This window comes from Marmota flaviventris, chromosome 9 (assembly GCF_047511675.1).
Source record: "Marmota flaviventris isolate mMarFla1 chromosome 9, mMarFla1.hap1, whole genome shotgun sequence".
Lineage (NCBI taxonomy): Eukaryota > Metazoa > Chordata > Mammalia > Rodentia > Sciuridae > Marmota > Marmota flaviventris.
Genome location: NC_092506.1, coordinates 123123415 through 123139925, shown reverse-complemented (window position 1 = coordinate 123139925; position 16511 = coordinate 123123415). Strand labels below are relative to the sequence as shown.

Genomic DNA, 16511 nt, shown 5'->3' with positions numbered 1-16511 from the left:
TATTTCCTTTCTAGTTGTGTACTAAGTCTTAATAACAGGTAGTTACTCATTCCACTGTATATGTGTTTTGTCAACACTGTTGTAGTTAGCTATTTCAGGCTCAATACTTCTCTATAATACATTTTGAAAATGGTTGTATTTCCCTGAAAGATATTTTCTGGGATTTCAGTAGGAATTACATTAAACCTATTTTGGCTTATTGCATATGCATATTGATTTTTTTCATCCTACAAACATGATATGACTCTTATGTCTTCTAATACATCTTGTATTAGCATTTTGCATTTTGCATTTTCAGCATACAGATCATGAACATGTTTTAGGAAGTTTGTAGTATGTATTTCCATTTGTGTGATACTGTCTTTGGGTTTGTCATGTGTTGCCTTTATAATGCTGAAATAAGTTCCTTCTATCCCTAGTTTCTCCAGTGTTTTTTTTTTAACATGAATGGTTGCTGTATTTTATCAAAGGCCTTTCCTGCATCTATTGAGATGATCATATGATTCTTGTTCTTATTTCTGTTTAAGTGATTAATTGCATTGTAGATTTGGGTCTTTTCTCTCTTTCTTTGGTTAGTTTGGCTAAGGATTTATCAATATTACTTGTCTTTTGGAAGAACCAACTTTTTGTTGTGTTGATCTCGTGTTGTTTAAATTCTCAATTTCATTAGTTTTAACTCCGATTTTTATTATTTCCTGGTCTTCCATTGATTTTGGAATTTGTTTGTTCTTCTTTTCTAAGACTTTGAGGTGCAAGATGTTTAATTTTTGGAATCTTATTTTCTTTTAGTGTAGGCACTCAATGCAATCAGTTTTCCTCTTAGTATTTCTTTCACACAGTCCCAGGAATTTTGATATGCTGTATCTCTGTCTTTATTTGTTTCTAAGAATTTCTTCCCTTATTTTTTCTTTGATTCATTCTTAATTTAAAATATTGTTTAATCCCCATGAATTTGTGTGATTTCTGTTATTTTTCTTGGTGTTGTAGTTTCTTTCCAATGTGATACATGGAATTATATAAGTTTTCTTTTTTGTATTTGCTAAGACTTAACATTGTAACCTAGAATATGGTTTGTTTTAAAGATGCTTCAATAAGCTGCTGAGAACAGAATAAATTCAGCTGTTTTGGGGTGGAATATTTTATAGATATCTCTTTGGTTCATTTGATTTATAGTATTACTTAAGTTGGATTCATTTTTATTGATTTTTATGTCTTGGTGATGTTTGTTGTAATTTCCCACTATTATTGTATTGTGGTCTATCTAGGATTTAATGTCAAGAAGTATTTTTTAATGTAATTAGGTGCATTGACATTTGTTGCATATACCTTGTCATTATTTCTTCTCTTTGTATTTCCTTTACCAGAATAAAATGGCCCTCTTTGTCTTAGCTTTTATGACATCTTATTATGATTAATTTTTGCTTAGATTCAGCTTTTTCAGATAGGAGAATGGATATTCTGGCTTGTTTTGAGATTCTGTTAGTGTGGCTTTTCCCCACCCCCATCCTTATATATTCAGCCTGTGAGTGTCCCTACCTATGAGATCTTGCAAAGAGCATATGATTGGATCTATTCTTTTTAAATCAACTATGGGTTTTTAAAGAAATATATATTTTTGGTTATTCTTTTTAGATACACATGACAGTAGAATGTATTTTGATATATTATACATACATAGAATATAATTTATTCTAATTAGGATCTCATTCTTGTAGTTGTACATGATGTGGAGTTTCCCTGATCATGTATTTATATATGAACATAGGAAAATTATGTCTGATTCATTCTATTGTCTTTTGTATTCCCATCTCCTTCCCTTCCTTTCATTTCCCTTTATCTAATCCAATGAACTTTTGTTTTTCCTTCCTCTGCACCCTCTTATTGCATTAGTGTCTACCTATCAGAGAGAACATTCAGCCTTTGTTTTTTTTTTTTTTAGATTTGGCTTATTTCACTTAGCAGGATAGTCTCAAGGTCCATCCATTTACCATCAAATGCCATAATTTCATTCTTCTTTAAGGCTGAGTAATATTCCAATGCTGATCCATTATATTAATCTCTGTCTTTTGGTCAATAGGGGGATTGTGGTTGAACTCAGAGGCACTCGACAACTGAGCCATATCCCTAGCCCTATTTTGTATGTTTTAAATTTAGAAACAGGGTCTCACTTAATTGCTCAGCATCTCACTTTTGCTGAGTCTGGCTTTGAACTTGCAATCCTCCTGCCTCAGCCTCCTAAGCCACTAGGATTACAGGTGTGCATCACTGTACCTGCCTAATCTCTGTCTTTTAACTGGGAAATTGATACCATTCATATTCAGTATTATTATGGATGGTGTTTGAGAATTACAGGCTAGCTGCTCTAATTTCACTGTTCAAACATGAAAATGAGTGACATTAGCACTGTGTGGGCAAGGAACCTGGGAGATTTACTCCAGAAATCCCCAGCAACAAATTTTGTATTTAAAAAGTTCAATTTTATCAGCTTGTGAATGGGCCACTTTCTTCTTTGCATAAGTTTATGCACTGCTGGTCTCAGTCTTTGTTTGCTTATCTGTTGTTCACTTGATTTGTAAATATTTTGATACCAGGTTTTGAGACAATTGCTGTGTAAAATAGGAAGAAACAATTGTAATGGTGCTCTGTGTGAAAAGAACTTGCCGAGTGCCTTCACCAAAGCTGCAGAGCCTGCAGTTGAATTATTCTCACTGGTGAATAACAACAATTTTGCCCTGCAAAGATGTTATGGTAGTTGTCTACGATTATAGTTAAGTGATTCTGCAAACATATCATTGAATTCTAGAATGAATTATGACTCTACTTGGGTTTAATGAAATTTCTGATATTGCTGAAATTTGCATATGTACATGTTTTTCTTTTTCATAGCAAGATCTGCTGGTGAGAGGAAATGATTGTCTGGATTTATTATGGTTTATAAATTAATTAGTGGTATATTTAATTCTGTACATAAATTTATAGCAAGTACATACTTGTCAGATCAAAATACAAAAACAGACTTTCAAGTCTTGATGATTCCTTGTAGACACTGGGTCTTTTGAGGCCATTACTCTTGCCTACTACTGCTTAATCACATTAGTAGCTCTGTTCCCCTCTCACCCTCCTCACTGTTGAGGTTATAGTATTTCACTCCTTCCTGATAAGGTCTGGCCTGTGGCACTAACACTTATCCAATTCCTTCATCTTACAGAAGGAGAAACTGAGGATTAGAAGGCATTATTGAATAGTGTTTGTTAACTATTATGACTTGGTATGGAATTTTTAAGTACCTTATTTTAAGTCATTCATTTTAGAGGAAGTCAGATCCTTATGACAAAGGAGATAAGACAGATAACATTCAAATGAGGAACTACTTAATAGTTTCTGAATTTCGCTAGGTAGCAGTCTACACCATGCATTAGACCTTTTATTACCTCTGGGACATAACCAGATCTGAATACCTTAAAGTCTTATAACCTAAGCAATCCAGAACATTAATTTATTAAAGACCTGAAAAATTCTTAGGGGGAAAAAGATTTTCTTCCATGTTAGTTCCAAGTAAAGCTTTTGTATTTAGTTCTGTGAGCCATAGACCAGTCAGTGTTTGTGTATGCTGTAAAGAAGGGTTGAGGTTAATTTTTCTCCTGTGAATTTCGGATTCCTTTAGTACCATTAGTTGAAAAATTGTTCTTTTCTCAATGACTTAACCTTCACAACTTTGTCACAATAAACTGAGCATATGTAATATTTCTGGACTGTCTTCTGTTTCTTGACCAATATATCATCTTTGCTCTAGTACTAAACTTTGGATTACTATAGTATTAAACCAAGTTAATCTTTAGCTTGAGGTCCTCCTAGAGGTGCTGGCACAGGAGCTTCATCACTGGTTGCTATGGATTTCTCACCACCCGGTTCTTGTACATCAACCCAGGGGCCTGAGACTGCATGCTCAGAGGGTGCTGGGGTGCTGTATTGCGTCTGCTGGCTCCTTCTGTTGGGTGCAGGAGCACAGGATGCTGGGCTCAGGGCCATTTCTCTGACTGCTATAGAATGCTATGCACTTGTTTTCCTCTATAGTGTTTTCTTTAAAGGAACATAGAGCCTGGTGGCTGTTTGCTAAGCTTGGAACTTGTGATTGTGACCTCTCTGTAGGTGGCCTGTGGTACAGAAGCATCACCTCCTGCCCTGCAGCCAAGGAAGGTTGTTAAGGTACTATTACTGTGACTCTCTTGGTCAGCTGTTCTTTCACTACTTCCTTAACGGACTGTGGAGGGATTGGACGTTCCTGCTTACGACTCCTCTGCCATCTTCAGGCTCCACTTGCTGGCTTCCTTTCTTTCATTTTTTATTATTATTTTTGTACTGGGGATTGAACCCTGGGGTGCTTAACCACTGAGCCTTTCATTTTATTTTTTTATTTAGAGACAAGGTCTCAATAAATCATACTTATTGCTCCATGTGGACTGATTTTTACCATTCTATTACATATCATTTACTGTGGTTTTCTGTTCTTTGTGTTAACTATTTTTGTTTGTATGGATCTAAAATAAAATTTTCCCTTATTTTTCTGTGCTTTACAGGTTTTTTTTTTCTTTTTTACTCTTTAAATGGTTTGGCTTTGTTTTAACAAATATACTTGACAGTAGTACTGTTAGTTTATTTTATCCTCCTAAAAAATGCAAGGAATTTAAATGCCTTTTTAAACTCGTGATCTGATTTCTTCTTTAATTGTTGTTTTCCAGTATTTTAGTTTTATTTTATTGATTTTTTCTATTTGATATCAAAGTTATTTCAGTAGGTCATTGACTTCTTATATTAAACCACAATTTTATGTGTTTATTTGCTTTTCTTTCCTTCTTGCATTCAGGTCCTTTGTTTTCTAGTCATTATCTTTTAGAATTTATCATGCTTCCTATTTCTGCAGAAAAATTGCTCTCCTCAGTTCAAGAAGAATTTCAGCCAGAGTCCTTTTTAAATTGCCCTTTCACCATGTGCCTTTCTGGAATTTCTAATCATTTTATTTTGAATTGTCTATTGATTTCTCCATCTCTCTTATACTTTTCTATGTTTTTTTTCCTAGTTATTTTTTGCATTCTGAAAAAAATTTTCACATACTTCTTGCATTTTATTATTTTAGCTCATTTGGACCTACTTTTGTTTAGTCTGTCCATTGAATTTTTTGAAGAATTTTCTTCAGGTAAATTTATTATTTTAGAATTTTTATTTTTTATTCATTATTAAGATCATTTTGATGCATTATAATTGTATATATAGTGCCATTTGTTGTTACATATTCATTATTCATGTATATAACATAATTTGTTCAGTTTTATTTCCTAGTACTTCCCTTTTCTTTTCACTTTGCCCTATGATGAAAGTAAAAGGGAGATCATTAGAGCTGGAATTACAAGTGTGTACCACTGTACCCAGTTAGTCCATTGAATTTTTAATTTCATTCCATTCACTATTTGTAGTTCAGGCAGGGTTTTTTTTTTGTTGTTGTTGTTCATATATATTTTTTTCTCTTTTATGGTATAATTTCACTTTTTCATGTTTTTATTCCATTTTTATGTCTATATTTAAAACATACTTTACATCATTTTTATAAAACTTATATTTCATTATCTTGTATTAATCTGGCTGTTTGTTGTCTCTGATTATTTCTTCATTTTATCATGTTCTTCATAATTCATTTGGATGAAGTCATGAGTATTAGGCTTTTATTGCTAGATAGCTGGTTTGGTCTAGGCATGTGTATATTTCTGTACAATTTCATCAAGTGTCCATGTTCCTATTTCCCTAGTGCTCCAGGGTTGTTCTCAAGCAAAGGAAATTTTTATGTAAATTTTTTGGCCTAGAATTTCTGTTAGAAAAACTTCAAATCTACTTGAAAGCAGACAATTATGTAGGAATTTACAGAGGTGTTTTTGGTTCCCTTATCCCTCTATTTTTCACCTTTCCCCCACCTCCTCCTTCACCATCCTACACCCCAGCTGACACTGAGAAGCTTTCCTTTCCCCCCCCCCCAATTTTGTAACTGAAAAAATTTCCATGTCCACTGTTTTACTTAGAGTCTTACTCTTCTTTTTACAAGCTTAAGGCTTTTCTCCGTTTTTCTTTAGGCTGATAAAATTGTAACACCTTGGAATACTGAGATTGACATCAAATGAATTAGGGACACAGCTACTAATTAGGTTTGTAGTTTTCTTCTCATTTATAGCTCTTAAGTCTTTTTCTTCCTCTTTATCTTGCTTTCTACTTCTTTTTACCTACCTCCCTCCCTTTCTTTTTCCCTTCCTTCCTTCTTATCTTCTATCTTTCTTCTTTCTATTTCTTTGTAGAAATATGTCTACACAAGCTTGTTCTGTTGTGTTCAAATAGGTCATTTTTAGCACAAAGATTTCTCAAAATACATGGTATACCACCTAGTTAGAAATGGAAGTACCCTCCTGTATTTTAAAATATTTTTCTCCATGTTCACTCCTTATCTATTTTGATGAGCAATATATTACTAAAAAATGTTAATACATCAGCTTAGATATCTAATCATTACAAAATATAAATAATAAATTTTCTTTAATTTTTATTCTTAAGTGCCTTTTTTTTAAATGCAAGTTTCAGTTCATGTGCAACAACCACCACTTCAGTGGCATCCATTGGTAAAGATTGGATTCTGTTTTTTGCTTCAGGATTTTGTAGTCCCCACATTACAATGTGGAAGTTTTCTTTCCTCAAATCCTGTAGTACTTATTATACTTGATAGGAGTGGATTTTAACTTTCATAAAATTAAAGTTGTTTTATAACCCTTTATTTTCTTCATCAAATCTTTGGTTCGGCTTTTAAACTTACCTCTGTCTCATAGATCTCTGCCTGATCCACTCATAATTGAGCACATTATCCCTGTTCTGATGTTTCTAACATGAAAGAGACAATTTTGAGTTTTTATAATTGTTTTCTGCAGTTCTCCATTGAGACATTTTATATCTGGACATATTACCTCTCATTCATTTCCTGAGAATCAAGGTCATTTATTTTATTTTATGAAAATTTACATGTCTTTTTTATTCTTACAAGACACCTTTAAGCTTCCTCTTCTTTTTACTTTTTAGTATTAATTCTAATCACACTTGGAGATATATAATCATTTTTCCCCAGGAATTCCCAAATACAGGAATTACGCAAAGGTGTCTAAAGGACTCCTATATAGGTTTAATATTTGTAAATCTTGTGTATATTAGTTCTCACTCAGTGGAATTATAACTCAAGTTAGACTCTGATCTTGTATAATGTATAATTTGTTCCCTACCCAGAACTAGGTAGTTGTCTTCTAAGTTGGTTTGACAAAACTAGAGTAAATACTGAAACCTTTCTAGTTAATTTTATTTACTGTCTATACTTGGCATGGCCAGTGGAAGATTATGGTATTTAATATTAGTTGTTCAACTTCTCCATACAAAATCACATGTTTTAACTACTGCTCACTTTTGAAATAGCAGCAGTTGCTTTTTCAGTCCTGTGATCATTGACCAGTTGTTGTAGAACATATTCTTTTTATATATGTTTCTATAAAGTTTCTTGAGGGTAGCAAGAGGAATAGAGTGGACTAGTAAATCTCTTGTTTATTTAGTCATATTCATTATCACTTAAACAAGATTACTAGTTTATTGAGATTGTTTTTATAATTATGTTCTTAAATCATCCAGATTAGTTTAGTAAGTTTACTTTTACATTTGGAATCCTTATCCAACTCATAGACTTCTTCAGCTGTACTGCTTGCTACCTTAACCCTATGTCCTAATAATTTCAGGTCCTAATTATTAACCCTACTCAATATAAAAATGTTAAGTTAGTGATTCACAAAATTTATGACCTTCTTTTCATTTATATTGGGAGATCTATCCTCCTCTTCCTTTTAGAGGGAAAATAAGGAACAATACTCTTATATTTTTATCTACCAGATGTTCTCAATTCTAAGATCATTGCTTTATTTTGCTTTTGGTACTGGGACTTGAATCTAGGAGTGCTTTATCACTGAACTACATCCCTAGACCTTCTTATTTTAAAATTTTTGGTAGGTCCTTTTTAAGTTTCTGAGGGTCTTGCTAAGTTGCAGAGGCTGGCCTTGAACTTGTGATCTTTCTGCCTCAGCCTCCTGAGTTGCTGTTATACTGGAATTTCAGACTTTCACTACCACACCTAGCTGTTCATTGATGTTTCTTTTTCCTTTATTTTTTTTTCTTTTTCTTTTTTGTATAGGATTTTAGGAAGCTGAATGATTTATGAATGTGTCTCTATGAAACTTACAAATTGTATTTTCACATTTAAATATAATTAGTTAAATAAGCATTCACATCTATTCTTAAGTATGTATTTAAAGAAAATTTGTGTTTGATCAAGTAAAAATCAATGGATTTCCCCCATATTATCAGAATAACAAAAATAACATTTAAACAGTGAAAAGCTATGAAGTAATAGAAAAGACTTGTATATTTACAATCAGTTTAGTATGTTGAAAATCTATTTGTTATTATAGAAGTTTTCATGGAAGTATGTACTTTACAAAATATTTAAAGAACTCAGAAAAGTTGAAGTGTGCCACTAGTGGTTATAGATGAACCTGTTCTCTGTGCTTCTGACTGGACTGTGGGTGAAAGTTAGTGTGGCAGAATGGAGGAGAACTAACTATAGAGGGTTTGAATCATAACCATGCTTCATGTTTTTTTGTACAGATCTTATCACTCATAGAAAAGTATAATCTTGTTTTTGATTTATGAGTTAAGCTAGAATATATTACAAACATAAAGGTAATTATAGAACAGAATGATCTCATAAGTATTTTATAAACTTATTTTTTAGATGCAGACCTAAAGATTGTAATAGGTGTTGTATTTTCTCTTGTTTTTAAACCTAATTTTCTTTTTGAAAAGAGTGAAGGGGGTGCCAGAGAATATGCTTCTTAATGATTCTTAAAATATATTCCTTTATGTTTAATTTCATAGAATACATTCAATTTCAAGCCACTATCTTGATTTTTCTCTGATGTTTTCTATGTGCTACTAAAAATTCAAAGAGAACAAAATGTTTGATTATATATTCAGATGGTCTCTTTGTGTTATTTAAGAAAGTACCTTTGGAAATATTGGAGGCATATAGGTGACATCTTTTTAGTTTTACATGTGTTATTATTGTATTCATATCCTATGAGTGCAAGATAAAATAAACACCCGAGGCTGTTTTATCCTGCCTCTGTCTTCTCTGTTCTAAAATTACATTTATTTTTGACTAATATTTTTTCATATTTTATTTTTATTTTAGGCTAAAAATATCATAGAGGGATTTTTCAATCAACAAGTAGACGTTCTAGGCAGACATTCAGATCCATTGCCTGAAATATACTACATTGAAGGTACTCTCCAAATGGTTTGGATCAATCGCTGCTTTCCAGGGTATGGAATGAATACCCTGAAGCATCCAAAATGTCCTGAATGCTGTGGTATGTAATGAACTATGATTTCATGTTGTATATTGATAAAAATTCACTTATTCCATTATGCCTAAGTGAATGTCTATCAGTTTTTTTAATTGTCAGCTGTATATTTTTTTAAATTATTCAAGGTAGTATGTTTGAGGAGGCTGTGTGAATCTAAGATGTAAAGGAAAAAAGCGGCTTAATTTTGACCTTGGTATTACTATGACAGCAAAGGTTCAATGGCTTTAGGCAGTTATCTGGGAAGAAACAAAGATAATAGTTATAAGTTACTTTAGAGTTATTTACCCTAGATATAACCAAATAATATATCTTAGAAACTGTTATCAGTGAGTTTAATTTTGTGTAGTCTAGAGTAGGTAGGGAATTTTGTGGGTTTTTTTTTTTTCCTTTTAGAAATAAGTATTTGAATTATTTTATTATAATTTTTTTCTGACTTTTGATACTAGCACTAAAGGTTCTTAGTCACTCTCTGACATTCATCTGTCTTCATCTTTATTATAGAGGAATTCTACAAAAGTGGTTGCCTTTGTATTAAAAGAATTTGCATTTTTGTTATCAAGAATTGAATGGGTCAGTTAATTTCTAGTCTTAAAATCTTCCTATTATTAATATTGCTAAGACAGTACCTTTTTTATCATCTTTTTAAATTTGTTCTCCTGTTTATCCAAGTTAGATTAAAAATCTTTTCATATAATGGAGCACCAAGTGTTCTTTTTACTTTTGTTTGGTTAGATTTTGCTTTATTACTTTTTTCTTCTATTGTTTTTGTTTAACTATATGGAATTTGACAAAATGTATTAAAATTGTTTTAGAAAATACAATACAAATTTAATAAATAAATTACTTCCAGATGGAAACTTTGTAACTATTTTGACAACAGTGGTATTGTGTATCAGTGTAGCACAGATAAGGATAAAGAAAAGGCTAGAAATAACAAGGAATGAAAGTGGAACATAGTAGTTTAGCTCTCTATTTATATGCATTTCTATTTGTTTTCAGTAAAGACTTTAATGCTAAATTAAAATTATTAAAATATTTATATCTCATGAGGAATTTTGATTTTTTAAAATTTTATTTTATTTCTACATTATTTTGTTGGCACATTACAGCTTTACATAATGGTGTGACTTGTTGTTATGTATTGATACATACACACAGTATAATAATATAGTTTGGCCAGTATCACTCCTGAGCACTTCCTCACTTCCTCTTCTCCTCCCTTACCCCCTTTCCTCTATTATACTATCATGTATAACTAAAATTTAAAAATCTATACAATATTAAGAAATTATTAAAACATATGGAAAAAAGATAATCCCAGAGAATGGTGAAAAAAAATCATAAGGGATTTGACTCCCCCAAAATTAGTACCCATAACATATTAAGAATATTTTTAAAAACACAAAACCAAAATAAAGGGCAAACAATTTGAATAAGTACTTTACAAAAGACTAATTCCAAATGACCAAAGGATATCTGAAAATAAGAATTTATGTTTAACTTTATTTTAAGCAGGTACAATGGAAGAGGGCAAATAAGGGTGAATAATGGATCATGCTAGGAGTTCAAATGGGGAAAAACCACTCTGGAGAGTAACTAGGTTGAGGTTAGTGCTTCATTAATTAGATTGTCAAGAAAAGCTTCTCTCAAAAATTAAAGGAGCAGGAGATTATGCTGTATTTCCATTTTGTGTCCTATATGTGTGTGGTGTGTGTTTGTGTGTGTGTGTGTATCTGTGTGTATGTGTTTATACATTTTCATTTAAACTTACCTCAATTAAAATACTATATTTATAGAGGTCTTATATTTTACTTAGCTTTATATTTAGGTACCTGATATTCTCAAACTTTCTATTTTTAAATCATTTTTAAATTAAGAAAAATTGCAAAAGTTGTAAAGAGAATTCCTATATACCCTTCATTACACGTATCTTGATTTTAACACCTTAATAACATTATTATTATTATTATTATTATTATTATTACTATTAGGGTATTAACATTAATATAGTACAACTGATTAGACTATAGAAATTATTCATATTTTGCCAGTATTCCTAATAATGTCCTTTGAGGACCAAGATTCAATATAAGATATGATATTTACATTGCTTGCATCTCTATAATCAATTGGAGTTTCTGCTTTTCATGACCTTGACACAAGGAGACTTATTTTGTAAGATGTATCCCAATTTGAATCTAGTTTTCTCATGATTAGGTTCAAATTTATGCATTTTGGGCAATAATACTTCACAAATGATGATATGTCCCTTTCCAAATGTCATTTCAAGAGATATGTGTTATTTAAACATCTTATTACTTATGATGTTCACTTTGATGAGTTAAGGTCATATCTTCCAATTTTTTTTTTTCATTTTTATCCCTTTTTTAAAATTAATTTCTCATTGGGAAACTCTTTGAGATATAAAAACATATGCATATTCATCACACTTTGTCCACTAATTTTAGCATCCAGTGACATTTCCTTCTTATGATAATTGTTTATGTTTTATTTGCCCTAATGGTAATTATTCGTTCATTTTCCATCACTGTCATAAAATACCTGAGATAATCAACTGATAAAGAGGAAAGGTTTATTCTGGCTCACAGTTTTGGAGGTGTCACTCCATAGTTGGTTGGCTTTAGTGATGTGTAGTACATTGTGTCAAGAGCTCAGGGCAAAAGAGGCCTATTCACTTCATAGATATTACAAAGCCTGAGAGACAGGAAGGGGCCAGTATCCCAATGTATCCCAAAAGGGCATACTTCAAATGACCTAAATATATCCCACTAGCCCTACTTCTCAAAAGTTCCACCATCTCCCAGCAGCACCACAGACTGGGGACCAGTCTTTGAGCACATGAACCTTTGAGAAGTACTGCTGATCCAAGTATAGCAACCATTTTTTATGTTCATCATTACATGTTTATTGAATGTAATTCTCTAAGGGACAGCTATCTTCTCTCTAGTTTATTTTTATTTATCAACATAAGCTTATGAATGTATTCTTTTGTTGTAATCCATTGCTATAATTATTTATTATATTATTCAAATTATCCAAGTTTTGCCACTGCACATTCCCTGAAGTGAGATTGTATATTTACTCAGTGTGCTTTTATTTCTTGATCACTTTCTTATTTTATGACACTGTATGATGTTCCAGGTCTGTATTCTAATTATCCTGCCCAAACCCTTTCCTCAGATGTATCTCAAGGAGTGCTGCTCCTTTTTTACTCTTGGGAAGGAAAACATTTAATATACATTTTTTAGTATGTTTTCTAAATTAGAGCTTTGCAGTTATACATAGAGGTTGAGGTCATACCAACGAAATATACCATTTTAATTAAGTGTAAAATTCAGAGGTATAAAGTACATTCATAAAATTGTGCACCCATCATCACCATCAATTTAAGAATGTTCTCACCTCCCAGAAACAAACTCTGATTGAGTTAAGTAGTAACTAGATTCACTGTTTTCTCACCTACTGCTAATAGTTATTCTACTTTCTGTCTCTTTCAATTTTTTACTCTAGGTAACTGATAAATGGAATCTTGTAGTCCTATGAATCTGGCTTGTTTCAGTTAAAATACTTTCAGAGTTCATCCATGTGGTAGAATGCATTTGAAATGAATTCCTTTTAAGATTGAACATGTATATGCCACAGTTTGTTTATCCATTCATCTGTTGATGATGGATATTTGAGTCATATCCATCTTTTGGCTCTTGTGAATAATGCTGTGATGAAGTATAGTATACAGTTTTCTGTCCCAGTACCTACTTGTACACATCTTTGCCTTGATATCTAAAAGCAAAGTTACTGGATCCAATGGTAGTTTTAGGAGAAGCCAAATTCTTCACAGTGGCTGCACCATTTTATATTATCATGAGTAATGCACAACAGTTCCATTTTTTCCATCTCCTTACCAACACTTTGTTATTGTTTGTTTTTAAAATTATCCTAATGAATGGGATGTGTTATCCATTGTTATATTTATTTATATTTCCATAATGATTGATAAATACTGAGCAATCTTATATGTTCTTATTTTACATTTCTATATATCTTTTGGAGAAATTTCTATTGAAATCTTTTTTTCTGGTTTTAAATTAAGTGTCTTTACTTTTATTTTGAGTTACATGAGTTTGACATAATGCCCTATCAAATATATCTTTTGCAAATATTTTCTCTCATACTTTGTTTTTTCAACTCTCTTGATTATACCTTAAACACTGAAATTCACTAAGTTGTAAATATTGTTGAAGTCCAATGTATTTTTTTTCTTTTATTTCCTATTCTTTTGGTGTCAGACCCAAGAAGTTAATGTCAAATCTAATGTCATGAAACTTTGTTCTTATGCCAAAAGTTTTAAAGCTTGAGTCTTAAAACTCTAGGTATGTTATTCATTTTGAGTTAATTTGTATGTCTGATATAGGTAAGGGTACAACATAACTAATTTGCATATGTATATCCAATTTATTGCAGCACCATTTGTTGAAAAGGTTACATTTTACCCATAGCCTCTTTGTTAAAAATCAGTTCAAATTATGTGAATGGTTTGATTTGAGCTCTCTATTCTGTTACAGTGGTTTATATGTCCCCATCTTTACACTGTCTCAATCAATGTAGCATTGTAGTAAATTTTGAAACCAAGATGCAGGAGTCCTCTAACTTGTTCTTTGTTAAGATTATTCTGGCTATTTAGAGTCTCATGAGATTCCAAATGAATTTTTTTAATTGATTTTTTTAAATGCACGACAGCAAATGCATTACAATTCTTATTACACATATACAGCTCAATTTATCATATCTTTGTATATAGAGTATGTTCATGCCAATTCCTGTCTTTTACCTGTACTTATTTTTGCATTATAATTCTTATTGCACATATATATCACAATTGTTCATATTTCTGTTTGTATATAAACTAAGTTCACACCCAGTTCGTGTATTCATACATGTTCTTTGGATAATGATGTCCATCACCTTTCACCATCCTTGCTAATTCCCTGCCCCCTCCCTTTCCCTTCCACCCCTCTTCCCTATCTAGAATTCATCTATTCCTCCATTCCTCTCCCTGCCTACCCCACTATGAGTCAGTCATCTTATATCAGAGAAGACATTCAGCATTTGTTTTTTGGTGATTGGCTAACTTCACTTAGCATTATCTTCTCCAATGCCATCCATTTACCTGCAAATGCCATGATTTTATTCTCTTTTATTGTGGAGTAAAATTGTATATATGTCACATTTTTTATCCATTCTTCCACTGAAGGGCATCTAGGATGGTTCCACAGTTTAGCTATTGTGAATTGTGCTGCTATCAACATTGATGTGGCTGTGTCCCTGTAGTATGCTGTTTTTAAGTCCTTTGGGTATAGTCCGAGGAGAGGATTAGCTGGGTCAAATGATGGTTCCATTTCCAGTTTTCCAAGGAATCTTCATACTGCTTTCCATATTGGCTGCACCAACTTGCAGTCCCACCAGCAATGCATGAGTGTACCTTTTCCCCCACATCCTTGCCAACACTTACTGTTGTTTTGTCTTCATAATAGCTGCCATTCTGACTGGAGTGAGATGATATCTTAGAGTAGTTTTGATTTGCATTTCTCTAATTGCTAGAGATGATGAACATTTTTTCTTATATTCGTTGATTGATTGTATATCCTCTTCTGACAAGTGTCTGTTCAGGTCCTTGGCCCATTTATTGATTGAGTTATTTGTTTTTTTGGTGTTTAGATTTTTGAGTTTTTATATACCCTAGAGATTAGTGCTCTATTTGATGTGTGAGGGGTAAAAATTTGCTCCCAAAATGTAGGCTGTCTATTCATTTCATAGATTTTTTTTTGGCTGAGAAGAAAATTTTTAGTTTGAGTCCATCCCATTTATTAATTTTTGGTTTTAATTCTTGTGCTGTAGGAGTGTTATTAAGGAACTTGGGACCTAATCCCACGTGATGACGATTAGGGCTTACTTTTTCTTCTAAAACTATAAAGGATAATACTTAAATAGTTTAAATTTAACAAAAACATTTGTATAGGATGCATAAGTATGATCAAGTATAATTAATTATAATAGAGATGCATGGAAAATAAAAGTGAGTATTTCTACAAATTACTTAACTGTATCATGATACTATAGTAAAACATTGTAATGTGGACACAAGGTAGCAGACCTATTATATGAGAATAAAAATGAAGAACTAGAAAATTTCTAATTCTTTTGAAAATGAATCTGATAAATTAATTGTAGAATTTGACATTTTTATACTATTAATTCTATTTCTAGGAATATTGCCAGAAGATACAGAAAAAAAAAATGTGTGACATTTTATGGATGATCACATGCATTGTAAGTTAAACAGTAGAACACATTGCATTTTCATGTTCTTACAGGTGTGACATTAAATGCCTTACAGCAGAGGATCAAGCTGTAGGTAAATTCTTCTCTGTGACATTATCACCTGTATCTTTATAAGAACTGCATGAGCATCTCAATAAAGTTTAGAATCAATGCACCATTAATGAAGGCTGACAGTAATTTTTATGTAATTTTTCATCTGCCATCTTTAGAAATGTAATTAATATATCATTTTCCTACAATAAATATAACATTAGCATTTCAACTATTTTGCAGAAATATGATTCTTGTCTCATCACAGTGAAAACTTTAATAAACTTTGTATATTCTTAAAACATTTATTATAAATATTATGCTAATTCATTATTAATAAGAAATCAGTCTAGTTTATATTTTTTCCTAAAAATGGCATTTTAAACAAAAATTGCATATTTATACATACTTCCATTTTTTGAAATACATTTAATTATGCAACATAAAGCAATGTTTTTTTTTTTTTGTTGTTGTTGTTGTTTGTTTGTTTTTAAGATTAGAAGTATTTAGGGAGTTCTTTCAGATTTTGTTACACTAAATTCTAAACTAGCCAGCTGAAATGGACATATTTCTCTCAATACAACATAAATTAATAGAAATAAAGGAAACTATGATTTTTAAATTAATTTAACA

General features: G+C 31.6%; 1 pseudogene; it reads left to right on the top strand.

Annotated features, from left to right (window-relative positions):
• Positions 1–9605, top strand: part of LOC139707138 (zona pellucida-binding protein 1-like) — a 57694-nt pseudogene extending 48089 nt beyond the window's left edge.
• The last annotated feature ends 6906 nt before the right edge of the window (positions 9606–16511 follow it).